The 18,711-nt window shown below is 35.8% G+C and overlaps 1 protein-coding gene and 1 long non-coding RNA gene across 2 annotated transcripts in view; one reads left to right on the plus strand and one right to left on the minus strand.

The window, feature by feature from the left end:
• LOC126869833 (uncharacterized) overlaps positions 1-18,711 on the minus strand; it is a 363,746-nt gene that overhangs the window by 54,086 nt on the left and 290,949 nt on the right. The gene's annotated exons all lie outside the window — the stretch shown is intronic.
• Positions 1,817-18,711, plus strand: part of LOC126869826 (uncharacterized) — a 177,307-nt gene continuing 160,412 nt past the window's right edge. The window contains exon 1 of the mRNA XM_050626895.1: positions 1,817-2,567. The gene's annotated coding sequence lies outside the window, so the exon portion shown is untranslated. The remainder of the gene's footprint in view (positions 2,568-18,711) is intronic.

Below are 18,711 nucleotides of genomic sequence, written 5' to 3' on the forward strand. Positions count from 1 at the left end.
TTGAATTTTCATTGCTGATATTACAGATAAACACAGTAGCATTTCATCCTAGAAACATCGGTGTCTATCCACGATCGAAAGAGCATATCAAAAAGTAAAGTTAAATATTTACATGCTTGTAGTTATGAGAAGTATAAACTGACATGTTTATTTTTTGTTACATTATACGCGTTATATAGTCGCGTGTATATGTACATCAAGAAACGAGCGAACGGATTAAAGAAAGAGCTGCCTATGATGCGTGGATTCTTCATTTTTTACCAGAGATGATACCTTACATATTCATTTTAAAGGTAAAAATACGATAGAAAAAAGATGCGCAAGTTATAATAAATGGTCGACTGTTGGATTTGTCATTGCAGTTATGCAGTTGCTTTATAAAATTTAATTATCAGATTTAAAGAGCATACTTGATTTGAGAGGACAATATTTTTAATATTATTATGTATCATAAGATAAAAACCTATACTTAAAAAGAACAAGCGCCATATGTCTTTATTTCACTGCGCAGGAATTGATCGATCAAACTTGACGCGCAATTGATTTTAATTTCGCATGCGTTTTGCGCCACTTCTATTTCAAAGCGCGGGATCGACTGTAATGGTAAGTTGTGCTCCGAATTGAATAACACTCGCTGTTTACAAAATTATAATTTTAGATAATATATTACAGCGACTTAAAAGAAGAGTGTAAAAGTTAGCGAAACTTTTGATGTCGATCTATCATTGTTTTTTACGGCAATTCAACGCAATATCACAATCGGGTCAACGCAACCTTTCAAGCAATCACGGCAATATGTATTCATCATATTTATGCTCACACATTCCACACATTCACTCGTAAGGTAACTACTATCGCAATTACTATAAAAGAACAGAATAATTACCAAGTTTTAACTTCGTGTAATTACCAAACTTTAGCGGCCACTTAACTTGTGTAGTCACTACACTCGACGCTGTGCAGTTTACCTTATCGCGCTAAAAAGCATTTTAAGTCGGTAATTATCATTGAAACGGTTAAAGGAGCGCATCGGTATCGAATCTGTGCCGATGTTCTGGAAGATGCGGTTCAGTGATACAGGAGGTTCGTGGAATCCCTTAACCATGGCGCGATAGCCATGTAGGCGAATTTAAATGCAGGCCACGTTGTCGGAAAAAAACTTCAAGTTCGAGCGTCTCCAGGAAGTCCGAGGTTAGGCGCCTCTCTCGCATCAGTGGTACACATACAGAAAGGGTAGGCGTGGCACTCTCTGCTGGCCCGTTGGATGCTTGCGCGTGCACACGGAGGGACAGAAACAGAAGGTATACACACGCGTGTATGATATAGGGAGAAACGCGCGAGAGCGACGAGGATGCATTGTTGTATGGTATATGTATCCTCGAACGAGAAGCGAGGTTACGCGATGGAATAGGATGGATTATACGGTGGATGCTTGTAACGGAGATAGATACAGAAGAGGACAGAACAAGTTAGCGCGTGGGAAAGAGATGGGTCAACTGCAAGAAGCATAAGGGTGAGAAGGATAGGAAAATGATAAGAGAAATCAGATACGAGAGAGATAGAAGCACTAGTACCGTAATTGGTGAGAAAAAGATGAACAAAATCGAAGAGAGACGATAGCATGGTGCAAGAGAGATGCCGCGAGTGCCAGGGAGACGAAGAGGCGACTAGAAAAAGAAGATTTTGTTCATTGTCGATGGAAAAGAGAGGGAACGAACTTGAACACATAGGAGGGGTAAGTTGGAAGAGTGAAAGAGAGGGGGTTATAGTGAGCGAGACGGGATGGTGGTTTCAGTCACCGCCCGATCCTCGGCGCGCACGGTTTTGGAGCGGGTGTTCTTCTCGTCTTCGTTGCGAGAATCGCCGATTAACGAGGTCGTTTAAGTTTAAAGAGTGAGCTACACCGTGTGCCTATCGACATCGACTGTTTGCCGATAAAAATTTCGTACCAGCTGGCCTAAACTCCGGTACACGCGATGTTGTCGATAAATTAACGGAACTTGTTTGTTGTTTTATCGATGGTCCAGCTGCGCGAGAAGTTGGAAAGAAAAGTGGTGTAACAATCGGTCCGGTAGCTCGTGTTTTTAAGACTGTTTCATCGAAAAGCAGTTTTCCAGTTATAAACGTTTCTTCATTTCAAAGAAGGTTGTTTATACTTCTCGTGACAAGTATCTCGAGCGACACTGTGTGAAACGTGAAATTTGATTAGTTTGCTGCGGTGAACAGTTATGACATAACCTATAATCTAAACGTTCGCCATTAATCGTGTATATCGATGTATTGATTAGAGTGATCAATATGTGACCGATCGATATATCAGATTAGTCTCCATTGTCTTCAGAAACGAAACTTTGAGTCGTGAGTGGAGAGTAAAGGAATTTTTCTAGTGTATGGACCGATAGATTTTGTACGTTATCTATCGACGTGGATGGGACATTTTTCTTCTTCTACTAGCTCACAGAGACACGGACCACGGTCTTCGGCTCCTTTTACGGATTTTGTCGATCTGCCACTGCGAAATGCAGAGGTTTGCCTATCAGTGTCAGGCATTTTTTAGACAGATTTAGGTAAGTCCAATTTGAACTTACATTATACGGTCGGCAGGATAAATGATGTTTGGAAAAATTATGAGCGAAACTCCGTTCGTGGATAGTATACGATATCAGTTACATAGTTTCTTTTGATAAATTACCTCTTCTATTATATCTTAGAGAATATTATTACATATTACAATTACGATTAAAGTGCAGAAGTATTTTGAAATATTTTAGAGATTAGTATTTTATTGCTGCATTACGTTTCACATTAACTTTATATCAATGTAATGAAAGAACGGAAGAAGAGGAAACAGTAATGTATAGAACTCGATTTATTAATAAGGTTATCTAATAAGTATCTTAAACTTTTATGACTAGAATTTTTTAATTTTGTATGTTTAATTTAATTTAATCTAATTCAATTCAAAACTTAGAAAATAGTAATTACTATGGATAGATGGCCTAGTATAATCACAGGGGTATATGTAAGCTTAAAAAATTATGAAATTTTGGAAAAATATTTCAATTTACACAAGTTAAACAACAACAAAAGTTGTATGATTGATATATGTGTATAAATCTATATTTTTCTAGAAACGAGTTATAACATCTGTATTTACTTAATAGATCTTGTTATGAATCTTCAAGTTTTCATATCTACGTATATCTACTTTATTAAATTATTACATACGAGTAAAAAGTGTAAAAGGTTTAAATACAACAGTATGCTCCAGAAATGAAAATGTATTTTCACATTCGTGTTTTTACATTCGCATTTAAAAATAATGTGTACTGCCTATGAAATGATTAAATTCACACGATTTTAATTTTAAATTAAATAACTTGTATATATGAATCCAACCTTCACTAATGTAAACGCGATCTAAGCTGTTAGAATTGAAGACTGCAAGAAAGTAACACGATAAGTTATATTTTCCCCTCTTCATAACATTAAAATTACTATAAAATAACTTTCCGCTCTTTATAACATACAAATTATTGTTTGTCATAATATTAAAATATTGTTTGTCATAAACTGTACCATTAGCTTCTACAAAACTTTGTTAACTACATACATACATATATTTTTGCAGCTGAGGTTCTTTTTAATTTTCGCTATTTTATATTAAAATAATACTTTTTATTCGTAAAGTGACATTAAAATAAAAAAAGTCAACATTTATGCCGTTCCTCTGAACTTCAATTTGAAAATCAAACCATCAAAGCCAAGATTCTGCATACGAAAATACGTTACCATCATATACATATACTTATAATTAAATAAACTGTTGCATTAGGATATAGTATATTTTCCTTCAAAACATCTTCATCTTCAGTTTGCAATTTAGGTTAAAATTCTGGTCGGGGGTATAGCGATCTTGTAACGTGATTTATGCCGTTATTTCTTCATTACGAAATAATTGACTCGGAGAAAAGCTTCCTCGGGACTCCGTTCTCCAACGAGCCTCGAATATAGCGATCGACGTAAGAGACTCCTTTCCATTCCGTAACGCCTACTCTTATAAAACTGCTAGTTCCATTATTACTTGCCAAATATAATAGCGTCCCATTATCCGCATATTTCTTCCTTAAATGCGGCTACGATGTTTTCGTTACTATGTTACGCGATACTTAATTTTTGAGGAAACGACCGATAAAAGAAGGCAGAGAAAGAAAAACGGAGGAGAAAGAGACGATCCAAAGGAGAAAGGAATCTAAAGAAAAGAAGAAAAAAAGGAGAAAGGACAGGTACACAGAGACAAGAGGAGCGCAGCGTATCTGAAAGTGGAGACCAACCGAAGGCGAAAGGCTATTTCGCTAATGGAAAGTCAGATCCACAAATCGGCGATACAGTCGTTTTCATTTCTTTGTGTTTTAAGACCGTTTCGAGGAACTTTTCAATCCGGGTCAACTCGCACATCCGGTTTGGGTCGATATCGAACCAGGCTGTGAGGCTGCAAGAGGGGTGGAGAGCTTTGAAAATTGAAATTGTTATCGGTAGACACGTTATCAGAAACGGTATCAGCGTATCGTAAGAAACTTTCCTTGCCTTTACGAAGCGACGAGATTTTGCGTGGTTTTATGTGAGCCGCGCGAAGAACAGAGTCGTCAAGTATCGTGGTGGTTACTTCGCCGATGTTATTTCTTGCGCAAAATCCCGATATATTCTTGTAGCTCTGAGAAATGTACGCGTAGACACAACTTGTCGCATCTAGGATATAAAAACATTAGTTTTATTTGTTTTCATTATGTTTTCTTTATCTTGTTTCCTTCATCAATGTTCAGCTTTGGAGATTTGTAGCTGCGCATTTCCTTTAATCATCCACGAATAACGAGCACGTGTTTTCCACTTAGAAAGCACGGACTCTTTTCGCCCTTAATCCGAGTACGTGGCTTGCTGAAAGCATTAATTAACGAATCAAATGTGAATACATACATCGAAGCGTGACGATAGGGATTTTCTGGTTTAACCGTTTCGTGTACGCCGTTTCTGATAAAGTTAAGTCAGACTAAAAGCCACGTTTTTCCATGAAACGAAACAATGTCCGGCTCGAAAAACTTTGAGAAAGATCACTTGGCTCAATGTAAATACTTTTCAGCGTACTGTTTGTGTCAATGTTCTGGGACGCGACCACATGCAGTCGTGGAGGGAGAGGTGAACCACAGAGAGTTGTCCCTCTCTCTATGTGTGGTTGCCAGTGTCACTCCCAAACAGCCTGTTGATGTTTTGCGGTTCGATTTAAAGGTTGCTACCGACGACGGGCAAATTCTGCGATCGCATTGTTCTAAGGTATTTTGAATATATAATGATGTGATGACAAATAAATAGTTGAAGTTAAAGAGCTAGTAATGTCGGTTTTATCGATAGAAGTTTTTGGGAGTTTTTTTATAGACACGTGTCTGTTTTTATAGAAAGAAGACAGTTTTAGTTACAGTTACAATTTTAGTTCTCCATTTCAATGATTTCATAATGATGAAGAAGAACAAATTACCCAAGCAACGTCCTCAATTCTTTTTTTGCATGTTTATTGTAATCTGCTTCAGTATTCTTATAAATCAACAATATCTAGTTATTAGAACTTGGTCAAAAATCAATATTATACTTTTCCATAAACTTAATACATATTATGAAAATTTCTTAGAATTTATGGAATAGGATGTCTAAGAGCAACATTGTTTTAAAAGATTTATGATAACAATTGATAGGTTTTTGAAATCAGATTATTGAGACAAAATTCGTGTGTTTCATGTTTGAGCATAGTCGATTATGTAGATTCGTCGATCCCGTGCAATTCTATAGTTACAGATTGCAATAACGTCGATTATAGCGTTATGAGTTTACCATGGCGGATCGACAGATACGTGAACTTGGTGTAAAGACACGTTCCAGTGGATGCTGATTAACGTACCGTACGTGTTCGTTTAAGGTGCCTATATCGTTTCACCAATAGACATTAAATCGCAGAGCAATGAGCTAGATAACGTTTGCTATAGATTCAAGCATACTATGTTGTCAGTCAAAGCTAAAGATTCAGATTTCAACGATAATAATGATGATAATGATAATAATAATTTTTATTTGTAATTAACGGGAAAAAGAACTCTCTTGTACATGTAGTTACATGTTACAGAATATTCCAGAAGGTGGATTTAAAGTAGAAAATAATAATTCTAGATAACACGTGGCATAAATCAATTGTACAGATAATGACAGATCGTGTTCCTTTCTTAACCTCTTAGCCTACACGCTATCTACCGATCGCGCGAGTCATAGTAAGCAAGAAGTTCGGTCGCGCGCCGTGCCATTCATCTGTTCAGCCGTGTGCCCGAACTGGAGCAAAATGTATACTTCTTATGACATGTATATTTAGGGGCTACGAAAGGAATTGTGGAATAATAAACAACGTTTGAGGACAAATAGTGTTTTTAAGACGTCTAGGACATAATCATGATCAATTGATCAGTTGACAAAAACAATTTATTATTTCAAAGTGGATAATGAATCACTAGCAATTTGTAAATTACCACGAGTCACACTCGTGGGTTCCGTTTATGGCACAAATTCTTTACCACGAGTCTGACTCGTGGTTTTCGCTTATGGCACAAATTCTTTACCACGAGTGTGACTCGTGGTTTTCGCTTATGGCACAAATTCTTTACCACGAGTCTTGCTCGTGATTATAGGTCAAGGGGTTAAAAATTTTCTAATATAGTATTAACACTTTGACTGCTACGTTGGTCATATATGATCGCCCACAGTTTCTCCTGTGACGCCAGGGTGGTCATTGAAGCACCGGAGCGCTTGAACGTCTTACAATTGTAAAAATTGAATAAAAATTGACAGTTAGGGCATTTTGAATATAAGCGATAAATAGAAGATACTTTGAAATAAGAAGTACCCCATTGAACAATTAAACATTTTTATTAGAAAAAATCAATGAATTTTTATTAGAAAGAATCAATAAAAAAAATGAAAACAAATCTTGCATCTAACGATGCACTATGTTAAAACGCTTTAAACATAAATGTGGCTCATCAATACAATCTGGACAATAGGTGGTCACTTACGCTTGCCCTTCTTTCTTCTGCATTTCGTGTCGCACAGTTAAAAGTGTGCACATACCTTACTATTATATATAGAATGAGCAAATACTATTTACTAATATCTTGTACACGTTTCAACAATATATTCTGGACGTTTTGCTTACGACGAAATAACGAATGCGAATGGTTTGTTGAAATAAACAAAGCGTTGTTATAATATCTCGCTATCAACTGTTACCAAGGCGCCACGGTAGTCACCCGTGACCACCAATAAGATACGGTCCATTGGAGAAGAACGTTGTCTTACATCATCAATTTATTATTATTTTGCCATTATATGCTTTGAATAATAAAAATACTCCAGTGGCGTCCTGAGCGAAACATGTGATTTCGGCATGGCAGTCAAAGTGTTAAACTATACCAAATACTAAAGTATACCATAAATTATAGGTAAAAGATTTGCAATGACTTTGTTGTTTATATTGGTTGTAATATTAGCATGATAAAGTTCAATTGTAAAAGCTAATTATGTAATAATGACAGTTGTGCTAGTCATTGTAGAATTAATTAAAAAAATTGAAAAATTCTGTACTTTCAAGTTATTTCATTTTAAATATAAAGTTAGATAAAGGAGATTGTTCTAAAATAATAGTAAGGTTATCAATATTATTTCTATTGTTACATCGTTGCATCGTTTCTCTTATTGGACAATTTAAATTTATAATCGGTTAATTCTATAAAAACATAGAAAGTATAGATAGGAGTTGCCATTAATTTGTTGGATGACACTGGTTTCTTCAAATAGAAACTTTTCAGAGAGGGTGAAAGTCAGTTAATTACTGATTCTGGATTATTATGATTCACGATATTGGTGAGGATGTGATAATTTTTGCTTACTAAATCCTTGATAACACGTAGCCTTATTCATTTCGGTAGGATTCACAGAGAAGCATCATTGCATTCCTTCCCTTAAAATATAACAAAAAATTTAGGAAACGCCAACTCTTGTCACGCAAAGCAATGCTTGTCTTAGAAAGCACTTGGATAATCTGAATAAACGCTCTTCTTGGAAATATAATTATGTTATTTCCATGAAATTCGACAAATTTATGTTAAAATTCACCAGTATGTTCAGACATTAACAAGCGATAGCATATACCATCTTAATATAAGTAAAACATAAAAATTGCGTCAACATTTTATTATATGGTAACAAGTTCTCCTCATCAGGAATTTTTTTTATATTTTCTTCCTTTCTTTCCTTCAAGCGACAAAAGTTTCACTTGCAGCCACTTCCTTCAAATCATAAAATCAAAATGATAGTAACCGTGAATATAAAGATATGTGAAAATGAATGAATGAAAATCAACCGTATCTTATTCAAGAAACATGCAATACGTATTTTTCTTCTATTCAAAACTTCCCCTTACTTCCATCTTCTATTCTTTTATTGTAGGAAGTAAAATCGATCATCGATTCTCTTTGTTTCGCAAATAGTTAATCCTTGATCCCTTCGATGATCGTTACGAATGATAATAAGCGTAAAATTCCGTACCGTTTTGAGTGGAGTAATCGCTCGATAGTTATTGGGAACATTTTATACGGGGCGAGAGGATTTGTTCCGTAGTTGATCTTAAATTCACCGAAGCACGTACGGTATTGTATACCATATTTAGGGCGTCCTCTATAAGTTTGCTGATTTTGAACACACATCGAACATAGATACACATATCACGAAAGGAAATATCTCTTCGTTTTTCTTGTTGTATAACCACGAGCCATTGAGAAACGAGCAAGGCCGTTTTTACTTGCTTCGCGACCAAGTAACTGTGATAAATGTATACCGCGATCCCGGATCGCTTCCGTTATTGTTTTGATATTTTTCTCATTCCATAGATGAGAAATGTTGATTTTCTCTATTGTTTCTCAATGATCGAAACGACTCGAGAGCCGAGCTAGGATCTCCTCGAAGAGATTCAGCTCTACGAGTCACTTGGTCGTTTGTATCGTATGCTGTGTTCTCCTCAACGTCCTCTATGGAAAAATAAATAATTCTGACTGAAAGCTATCTACATCGAGAAAGGAGAAGAAAAGAGAAAGGGTCTCGAAGGAAATACACTCGCGGCATAGTCGGTGAAGTCAAGCGGCGTCAAATAAGATATCGTGAAGAAATCGAGAGGTTCTCTGGACAAACTCGATCGTTTTGTACTTTGACAATTTTCAGTTTTTCTCCCTTTACCATCTATCCGATAAGATATTTTATAGTTTCTATAGAGTCGGTGAACATCTAGACCAATTTAGCTATTATAAATTATTTAAGTTCCATCGAGTCAGATTAAAATGACGAAATTAGTCCGTTATACTCTTCTCGCGGGCTACTGCTCGAGAGCACAGGCTGTCACACTTCTTCGAAAGTTTCGTCGATAATCAGATCAAAAGCTCGTTAACTATTGAAAACTCTTGACACGCCGATAATGTCTCGCGTTTCGATCATCTCCCGTTCCCCTTCCTTCCTTTTTCCTTCTTTTCCTGTCGATTTTTCCCCCCCTCGTCTCCCACATCATTCTCTTTCTTTTACTTAGGGATTGGAGGGAACGCTGAGACTTCAACTTTTCCGTCCAGACCTGGGTGTAATTAAGGGTAACCAAACTCGCAAGTTTCTGCCGGCTCTTTGTCGAGAATAATGCCTTTGGAGACGGCGTACTTTAAATTGATCGACGACCACGTATTCCGTCGAACGTACCACAAAATCGTTTGCGTTGTGCTCACGATAGATTTACGAAATGACCTGGATTTTTCTGCTGGTTACGCTTGAACCGTGTTCTTTTCGATATAGGAATCGTTTAATTCCTTTTTTCGGTGTGAAATCTATTTATACGTTCAATATTAGATACTAATGTAAAATTCTGTAAACACTGGTCAAAATAGAACAAATTTTTTTGAGAAAATAAATTTTCAATATTTTCATGTTCTGGTTAGAGTTTACAATTTCTCCGAGTATGGACGCGCTGCATAAAAATTCCAGAACGAGGTTGCATACGAATATGAAATCAAATACGAAACTAAAGAAGTCACGCCCGTAACATAAAATGAATCTACGATGTTGTTTCTAACAATTACAATATTTACGTTCTAATATAACTACCACTGAAACAATTCTACGTGAAATTCGGTTTCCAAAAAATTTTTGTGGGATTTGCTACAGTATGTGGTATGTATATACTTATAGTACTTGATAAAAATATTTGGTTACTTACCCGTTAGCGGTAACGCATTCTGGAAACAGTATAATGGCAAGTGGTCCTCCGCTTTTTATTCTTACCATAACTAACAATGAGCCAAGGACTCAAGAAGGATCTCGTCAGGGTGTTTGAGTGAATGTTTGGAAAGTCCATAGCGAGCGTGCAGCGATTCCAAGGCATTGAGCTATGAGGTGTCGATATTACTGTTTGACGGATGCGTGAAGTAATTTGCAAATAACGAGCCAACCAACGTTGCGTTGCCAGAGAGTAGACATATTGTTTAAAGCTTAAAGGATCTGCCCACGGAGTGGGCCGAGTGGTGGAGGAAGGCAACGATGCTTTTTGGTAAGCGAACAGTAAGGGACGGGGGATGGTACTTAGCCTAAAGCCAAGATTGCCTAAAACATTAAGCTTGAAAAATCATCTAGAGTTTTTAACATATTTTAACAAACATATATAAGTTTTTCATAAAAAACATTCATGTATATATTACGTTTATTATATAAAACATTTTGAAATTTCAGTCGTGTCCTATTACAATGTATATGAAATTTCAAAATGTTTTTATAGAACACATGCGATATGAGCCATTTAGAAGCCCTATCGATCAACTCCATAAATTGAAAAATACAGAAAAGTGATAATATTACAAATATTAAAATGTTTTTAAATTTATATTAAATTTATGTAATTTTCTTGCAATGAATCCATTTATATAGGTAGGTCATTTGTTGTATGCAATGAGATTAAAAAATTAAAAGTTGGTTTTAAAATTTGGTTTTTAAGAGGCTTATATGTTCATACAAGTTTTCTATAGCAAATATCCAAAAACTTTCTGTATGTGCTGTATATGGATACTTTAACGCGTTTGCAAGTTGTTACACATATTGTTTGGAGAGACGACAGAGAAGATGGCAGACAAACAATAGAGAAACGAACGAGACATAGGAGGATCGCGATGTCGAGCATTCGGCATTCGTATAATAGTACAGGCAATAATTCGTAACGACGTGAATTATGCATGACTTCGTAGCCGATAGATTATGCATTGTAACCCGACCGCGTAAAACTCGCGAGAATATAATTTTACCGAGTGGCCTCGGCTATTATCAAACATTAATTACCCGACTCTGTAATTTTATTGTGTACCAATCACTAATACGAACAGCGCGTCGATTATTGTTTCATTAACAATCCGCGACTGACACAACACGCAATGGTTAATCAATAGTTGAATGTAATTTAATTCAGTGTATTGTACTATGAAACGCTTACTATAATTTTTCCTAAGATGATAAAGCTTGTTGCAGTCGAATAATGTGATATTCTTGCGATTTTGTATTGAGTGTTTTAAAATACTGTACTGATACTGATAAATCCAAATGTTCGTAAATTCTCACGATCGTAGAAAATTTATAAACATATGTTATTTATAATTTAGTAAAAATTGTCCAATATTTGCTAACATTTTACGTGACCAATAGACAGTGGATTATGGACACTGGGCTTATGTTTCGTTGCGAATTTATAATGCCGCTGTGCCCATTCCCTTTTCGACGGAATTTCATAAGCATCTCGCGCACCCCTAAAAACCACTCCTATGGAATTTCTCATAACGACGGCTGTTGCTACGTTGTATGTGAGATTTTTACAGACGATGTGTTTTTCCATCTACCATCCACTTTTTTCTCAGTTTACTACCTTCCATTTTTCGAGTAGACTTTGATTGCATTGGGGTTTTCTTGGATCGTCTCGATAATATTGATGAACTGGAAAACATGTGCATTTTAATATTTTGCCCCTTATTCAATTTTTTTACCGTATATTTAAAAAATATACATTATAGATGTTCAAACAGAACTAGCTCAGATATATTCACAACTTTTTATGATTTTAATTGAAAAATTGGTCATCCAGTTTAAAGAATATTAGGTAGCGTGAACAGTCAGTCAATTAAAAATGCAATAAAAGTATCTTTCAATCATCCTTGGGGGAAGATAATAGACATATTTGAATTAATAAAAGAAAATTGATCTTTTTTACTTACGTTGTATTCTGGCCTTTCTAGGAACCGTATCTGCGTTTGGAAACCGTACGTTGTACCGTGTCCAGTCGCTGCTTAGCCGGGGTCACTTTTACAATTATTGTTTTTAAGAACGAGTGGCCTCAAGCCGGACATACTTGTTGCAATCTCTAAATGAAACGAAGACGAGAGGCATTCTCGGCACATCAGCCCTTTAATCTTTCCTATTTTTTCCCAGTCTAAGGAATTCCACAAGAACTCCTCTGCACATTCATTAACCAGCTGTCAACGCGACAAGTCAACTTTCTTTTCTCAAAAACTCCCTGCGAAACGTAAACTGGATAGGAAGAAGAGTAATCGTGTATTATATTACAGTTTAAATGTATTTAGTATATGTTGGTGTTAAAACTGTTGAAAATGACAACGTGAGTTCGTGCTCGCCATGCATATGCAGATGCGTTAGTTATAAGAAATCAGAACTAGAGGATGATCCTAGTTACAATCGATAGATTTAATCGATAGGCTTAAGATGCTTTTTTGTTTTTATCCCTAGTTTTTGTAAGCGCGTGCAATAAAGGTTTTTTGGCTCAGAACGGTGTGATAGATTTATCAATTTAATAAAATAATAACTATTCTGATCTTACCTCTGAGTATAGAAATAACAACAAAAACCATCCAATTTCTCGACCCACATCCTGGAATTTAACACTTACAACACTTTGGCAAATTACCAGTTTTATAATTTATGCTAATACGATGTCGAGTCTTCTTGACGTGTAATCTCCAAAAAAATGTTCGTAGATCGATGCAGTAACGAAGCAGCTTACATTTACAACATTGTTCCCTTGTATACTTTACGTGCAATTCTGCAAAGTTGATTCTACACGTCATTTGCGATTCAACACGTGGTTTGTTACGATTCAATTTTCATTTTCGAGTTAATTGTGCTTTGTTTGGCGATCGCGCGCGATTTCTAAACACGTTTGCATGCAATATACATCCTCTGTGGTTCAAATCAGATATGATTGTTTAACGCGATACGGAAAGGTGACGTTTTATAAATGCTATATCCCCGTACGTGATTTCGCTAGTTTGTCTATTCGTAGATTTGTCGATGAGAGAAACTATAATACTTGCGCTTTCGTGCGATTTCATGAGATTTGATTCGGCTTGCTTTCCAGACCTTAATATTAATTCGTATAACGGATGCGTTCTTATTGAAGCAAAAGGAGAAAGAGAATGTGAGCTACAAATTTTGACATTTAACTCGCTGGAAAATTATTGTCAGTAATAGAGATGACTGATGAGATACTGTTACGAACTGTAACTAATTTATGTAGTATCATTACCTTTTGCTCGATGAATATACAAATGTCAAGAGGAGTATTTTCCAATGCGATATAATCTGCGACAATTTTGGAATTGCGAGTAAAACAGTTTGGACTTTTGATGAGGAGTTTTGCTTAAAAGTGCACGTGGCAAGTTTATATCATTTTCTAATTTTGCATTGGATTAATCTTACATGTATATACAGTGTCTGAAAAGCTAGCATACCATTGTATTTATTATAGTATTTGCATACTAATTAAATTTCAACGGCTATCTGTATATTCCTGTCTCATTAATATTATATATATATTTATATATTTATATTTATATTTATGTCAAGTAGCTTCAGATCTAGGTTTTTAGATGTACTTTACTTCAGTTCTAGTTAGCGGTATTTATTGGTGGTTTTTTTAGACTTTAATATGTATGGGTTCGTACGGGTACCTGATGTACTTTTTATGTTTTTTGGCCCATCTGTTTGCGTTGTGTCACTGCTCGTTACACTCTGTAACCCTATATGGATGTTAATATTAGGTTAAGGAGAGTGGAAGGAAGTTGATAAACAATAGAACCAATGAGAGTATTGTGTACAATACAGATCAGAGGTATCGTCGGGAGGGGCGACTGTCGATAAGGAATATTGTAAACCAAGTTCATTCTATGGCACCATAGGGACTGAAATTATAATACATCTATCTGTACTAATTAAATTTAGAATAAATTGCATATTGGTTAGCAGTACTTTCATATGACTATAGTAATTTGGTACTATGTATCTAAACGAAATATAGAACCTGATATAAAGATCGAACTTTGAAAGAGGCAAAGATAAGATGATTAAGAAGTAGAGAACGAAATATTTACACAAATAACTATTATTAGTATGTTGGGGTTTAAATAACTGAACATCCAACTTCAACTTTTACTTCAATTCTAAAACCGACTGGTATTGTTAAAATAACTGGCAGCTTCTAAAAGCCCTTGTATAAAGATTTCTTCTCGGTAACAATATCTTGCACTATAGTAACATGCGCTTCTAAGAAGATAAAAATGCTTCTTAAAGTTTTTTTAAAATATTTCTGGTAGAAAAATATTCAGATGCCATTCTTCTTGTATTTATTGCAATATTTTAGGCAAAACATTGGTTTCTCATATGTCACATAAAAATATCAGTCAACAAAGGACACATTTTCAAAGTAAACGAAAGTTTCTATTGACGACGCTTGAAACAATGCCCTTTGAATGCATCTAAACACTCACTCGGCACTAGCAAAATTGCACACTTGAAATTTCAATCTGTCCGTTCACGTGCTTTTCGTCGAAACCAAAACATAATCCGTGAAAACGCGAGTGGTGGAAACAACAGTTCAAATCCTACTAGAGGCTCGATAAACTCGTCTGTATTAGGTTTCCCTGTGAAAATTCCAAGTGACGTCCAACAACTCCTTTGAAATTGAATTGACCCTCTAACCTTTCTAATTAGTTACAAAAATAATCGTTATATACTATGCATCTATTATATGCATCTATGTAGTTGGTGCAAATTTCAAGCCAAGTAGCGAACAAATCAAGATAGCGCGATATAAGAAAAATAATTCTTATATACAATAATATATTGAAATTTATATTTATTTCTGTTTATTATAATAAATAAGCTATTTAAAACAATTATAGGATCACTACTATAAATTGAGTTTCATTATACCAGATAAGTGAATAAGAGTGAAAAATCCTATAGGTTTAACGCAAACTGATGTGTTATTCGTCTAATACTATAATGAAGATTGACTTTATAATAATCATTAAAAAAATCTATAAATACAAGGAGTGGATATAAAAATTAATTTGACATGGAATATGATCCTGACTTAAACATTAATTTATGCAATGTATATTTATTACGGTCAGTATTTTTTAGTAAAGCGTTTTTTATTTTCTACATAATATCTACAAACTTTGTGAGACCCAACAGTGTCTTTTTTCAAACTTATCTAATGTTTCAACTAATCATCGTCTCATTTCTCACATTTATTAGTCCGAACACTCGAAACATCAACATTACTTGATTATGACTACACCTATTATCGTTGGCATATCGTTCGCTCATTGGAGGACAGTTTATCCATCGCAAAATTATTCGGATCGGATTATCCTCGGTGCATGGAACAAGGTAATATTTTGGTTCTCAACGGTGGCCGAGCAAGCTGCAGCACAAGCAAACCAAAACGCTGCGGGAAAGCCAGTGGCCCAGGTCACGCTCAGGATTTATCGCCACGTACTTCTTACCAACGAGCCGCACATTTTGAGCGCGTGTGCGCTATCATTTCCCGTGTTCTTATAAAACGGGTCGGACAAACTTCTTAGTCGGTATTTACAACAGCTCGCGTTCGTTTTCACGATGAATAACGCGGAAAGAAACGTGTTACATTTCTATAGGATACGTAACCAATCTGAGCTTTACACGATTTAGAGTCTTATTGTATTATGAGATTATTATGTTTATCGATTCATTTTATGATTGATCGAATATAATTTGAACGCTTGAATGTAGGTTAATTCAAATTTGTGGTAGTTATTAACGAATTATTAACGAATTAACGAAAATTAGTAGTTATTAACGATTATATCATTTGATCGTTGACATATTTTTGAATAGTCTTAAATAAGAAAAAAAAAAAGAAAATATGGTAAGTATTGTATTTTGATGTTTATCTACCGCTGCTAGGAGTGCGAATTATAGACAGAATTTACTGTATGTGGAGCTGAAACTGCGGAAACTTTTTGCGAATATCTCGGAACTAAGGCCGACCGACAGTTATATGTATGGGAAAAAGTTGTTATGACATATTCAAAAAAGCATCCGTACACTGTTGATGGTACACTTGTAAATAATTATCGAAAATATTATTGGGAATGAAATTAAACGAATAAGAGTTTATGATTTTAACGTGAATTTCATTATAATGTCTAAGAATCATCGTTTTCATCGAAGTATTTTTCACAATTTCATACGACATTATTCCCAGCAATTATGCTATAGGAATGAAACCTAATTTATACGTCTGAAGTACTGCAATTACTAAATATTTCACCTCATATCATGGTATTTGTAATTACTTTCGACCATGAGGAAATTTCCTACGGTTTAACTAGCAATGTAACTTCGTTCTGGGCTCGATGCAAAATTATTTCATCACGTTACGAAACATTTATTTGTAATTTTTCTCGTGAAATGATTGAATTTCAATGAAATGCACTAAGGATACTTAGACCGATGGATGCAAATGGGTAGAAAAAAGTCTGCCAATTCGGATCGAGGGTGACAGGGATGGATCGTCGGGGTCACGAAATAACATGCTGGGCACGAGACAGTAGCAGAGTCGTAGCGAGTATTTTGTCATAAAGCAAAGGAATTTTCGACTGAGCTGTGCGTTCTCGTCTGTAGCAGGATTCTAGGACGTGCTGTGCATAAAGCACTTGGTAAAGTCTTAAATATCCGACACGTTCGTGGTAAAAGAGGAGCTACACTCCTTTCTTTCTCTACTTTTCGTAGGTCGTTGAATTTTACAAATTAAGGTCGTTCGAAGTAAACATGATCTACCGTTTTGCAGTGGAATGTGATCGGTTTAATCGAACTGGCGTAGGGATAAGGGCATACTCGTGAGATTCTCGTAAACAGTCTCCGAGGATTCGTTAAGTTGGCGTAAAGGAGACTGAAAATACTCGCGAGGGGAGGTTGCCAGACGTTGGTTGGTATTTCAACTTGAATTCCAGGCCAACTTCCGCCGAGTATTGCTCATGCGCACCACAATTTTGGTTTAATGGAAATTTTGTCAAATTAAAATCAACGTTGAGGATCCTCTGTTATACGTAATTTCGGACAATTTTACAATTTTGTAGTAATTTTATTGTATAATCTTCGTTACTCTCGTGTTAGTCAGTCAATATTTGCAATTTATATATTTCGAGATATAAAATAAATAGATATAAGAATATGTTTTCAATTATTAGTTAACAAATTTTATTTTTGTACATATGTATTATACGTTATTCCTTAAAATTTTCGGATGAATGTTGTGCTGTTCTAAAGAGAAGGCACCCCCATCTTTCTCATTTTGTAGTTACTTTCTTCTAACAAATTTTTCATTCCTCAATCATACATTAAAAAATTAAACCTGCTCTACATGTCACTACCCATTGAGTAGTTTTACATACACTTTCCCTAGCTACAACGTAGTCTAATTAATAAATACCTATTATAGATTCTTCGAAAGAAAAAGCATTGCCCTTTCGCAGTTTATCACATAAATGATAGTGATACTTATAGACGTAGAAAACGTGTAGGCTGTCTTTTATTTTTTTTTTTTTTAATTATTATATAACTACTGTTACATTATTCTCATGAGATACTATCATATACAACATTACTATAGATGAGGACAAAGCCAGGCAAGGGTTCGTGGTAAGGTAGTTGGCAGTAGATTAAGTCACGGAGGCGTACTACGTCAGACACGGATGCTCATCGCGTGGAGAAACGAATCCGTCTGGAAAGCAGTTGCATCCGCATACCGTAGTTTTCCGCTCGAAACGATCGTCAAATTCTCACATACATACTAATTTAAGCAACCGTGCCAGGAAGTACGAATTTCCGGGGCTTTTGAGGAGAATCGAGTTGAAAAAAAGAGGGCGGCATGCGGTGAGGCTAAGGTAAATTCACAGAAACCGGTCCGTGGAAGGAAGGATGAAAGCTGATAGCGAAGCTTTCCGTAGATGGCGCACGCCTTGGAAGCTCGTTCTGCGGTCTGATAATAATTCGTTTCACGTACTTAGTTTTCGTGGCTGCGAATGGTAGTCCGGATTACTCGTCGAGCCCGGCCACATGCTTCTCGGAATACACACGTGGCGGCTCAAGCTTCTCCGCTACTTAGACCTTCATTTTGCAGTTTCTGTCATCAGCCGCCTTTACTCCTCGGTCAATGCACCCTAGAGTACTGTGAGAACCTGCGCAACCATCGTCTGAGAAGCTTTGCTTTCT

Source organism: Bombus huntii, chromosome 9 (assembly GCF_024542735.1).
Source record: "Bombus huntii isolate Logan2020A chromosome 9, iyBomHunt1.1, whole genome shotgun sequence".
Classification (NCBI taxonomy): Eukaryota; Metazoa; Arthropoda; class Insecta; order Hymenoptera; family Apidae; genus Bombus; species Bombus huntii.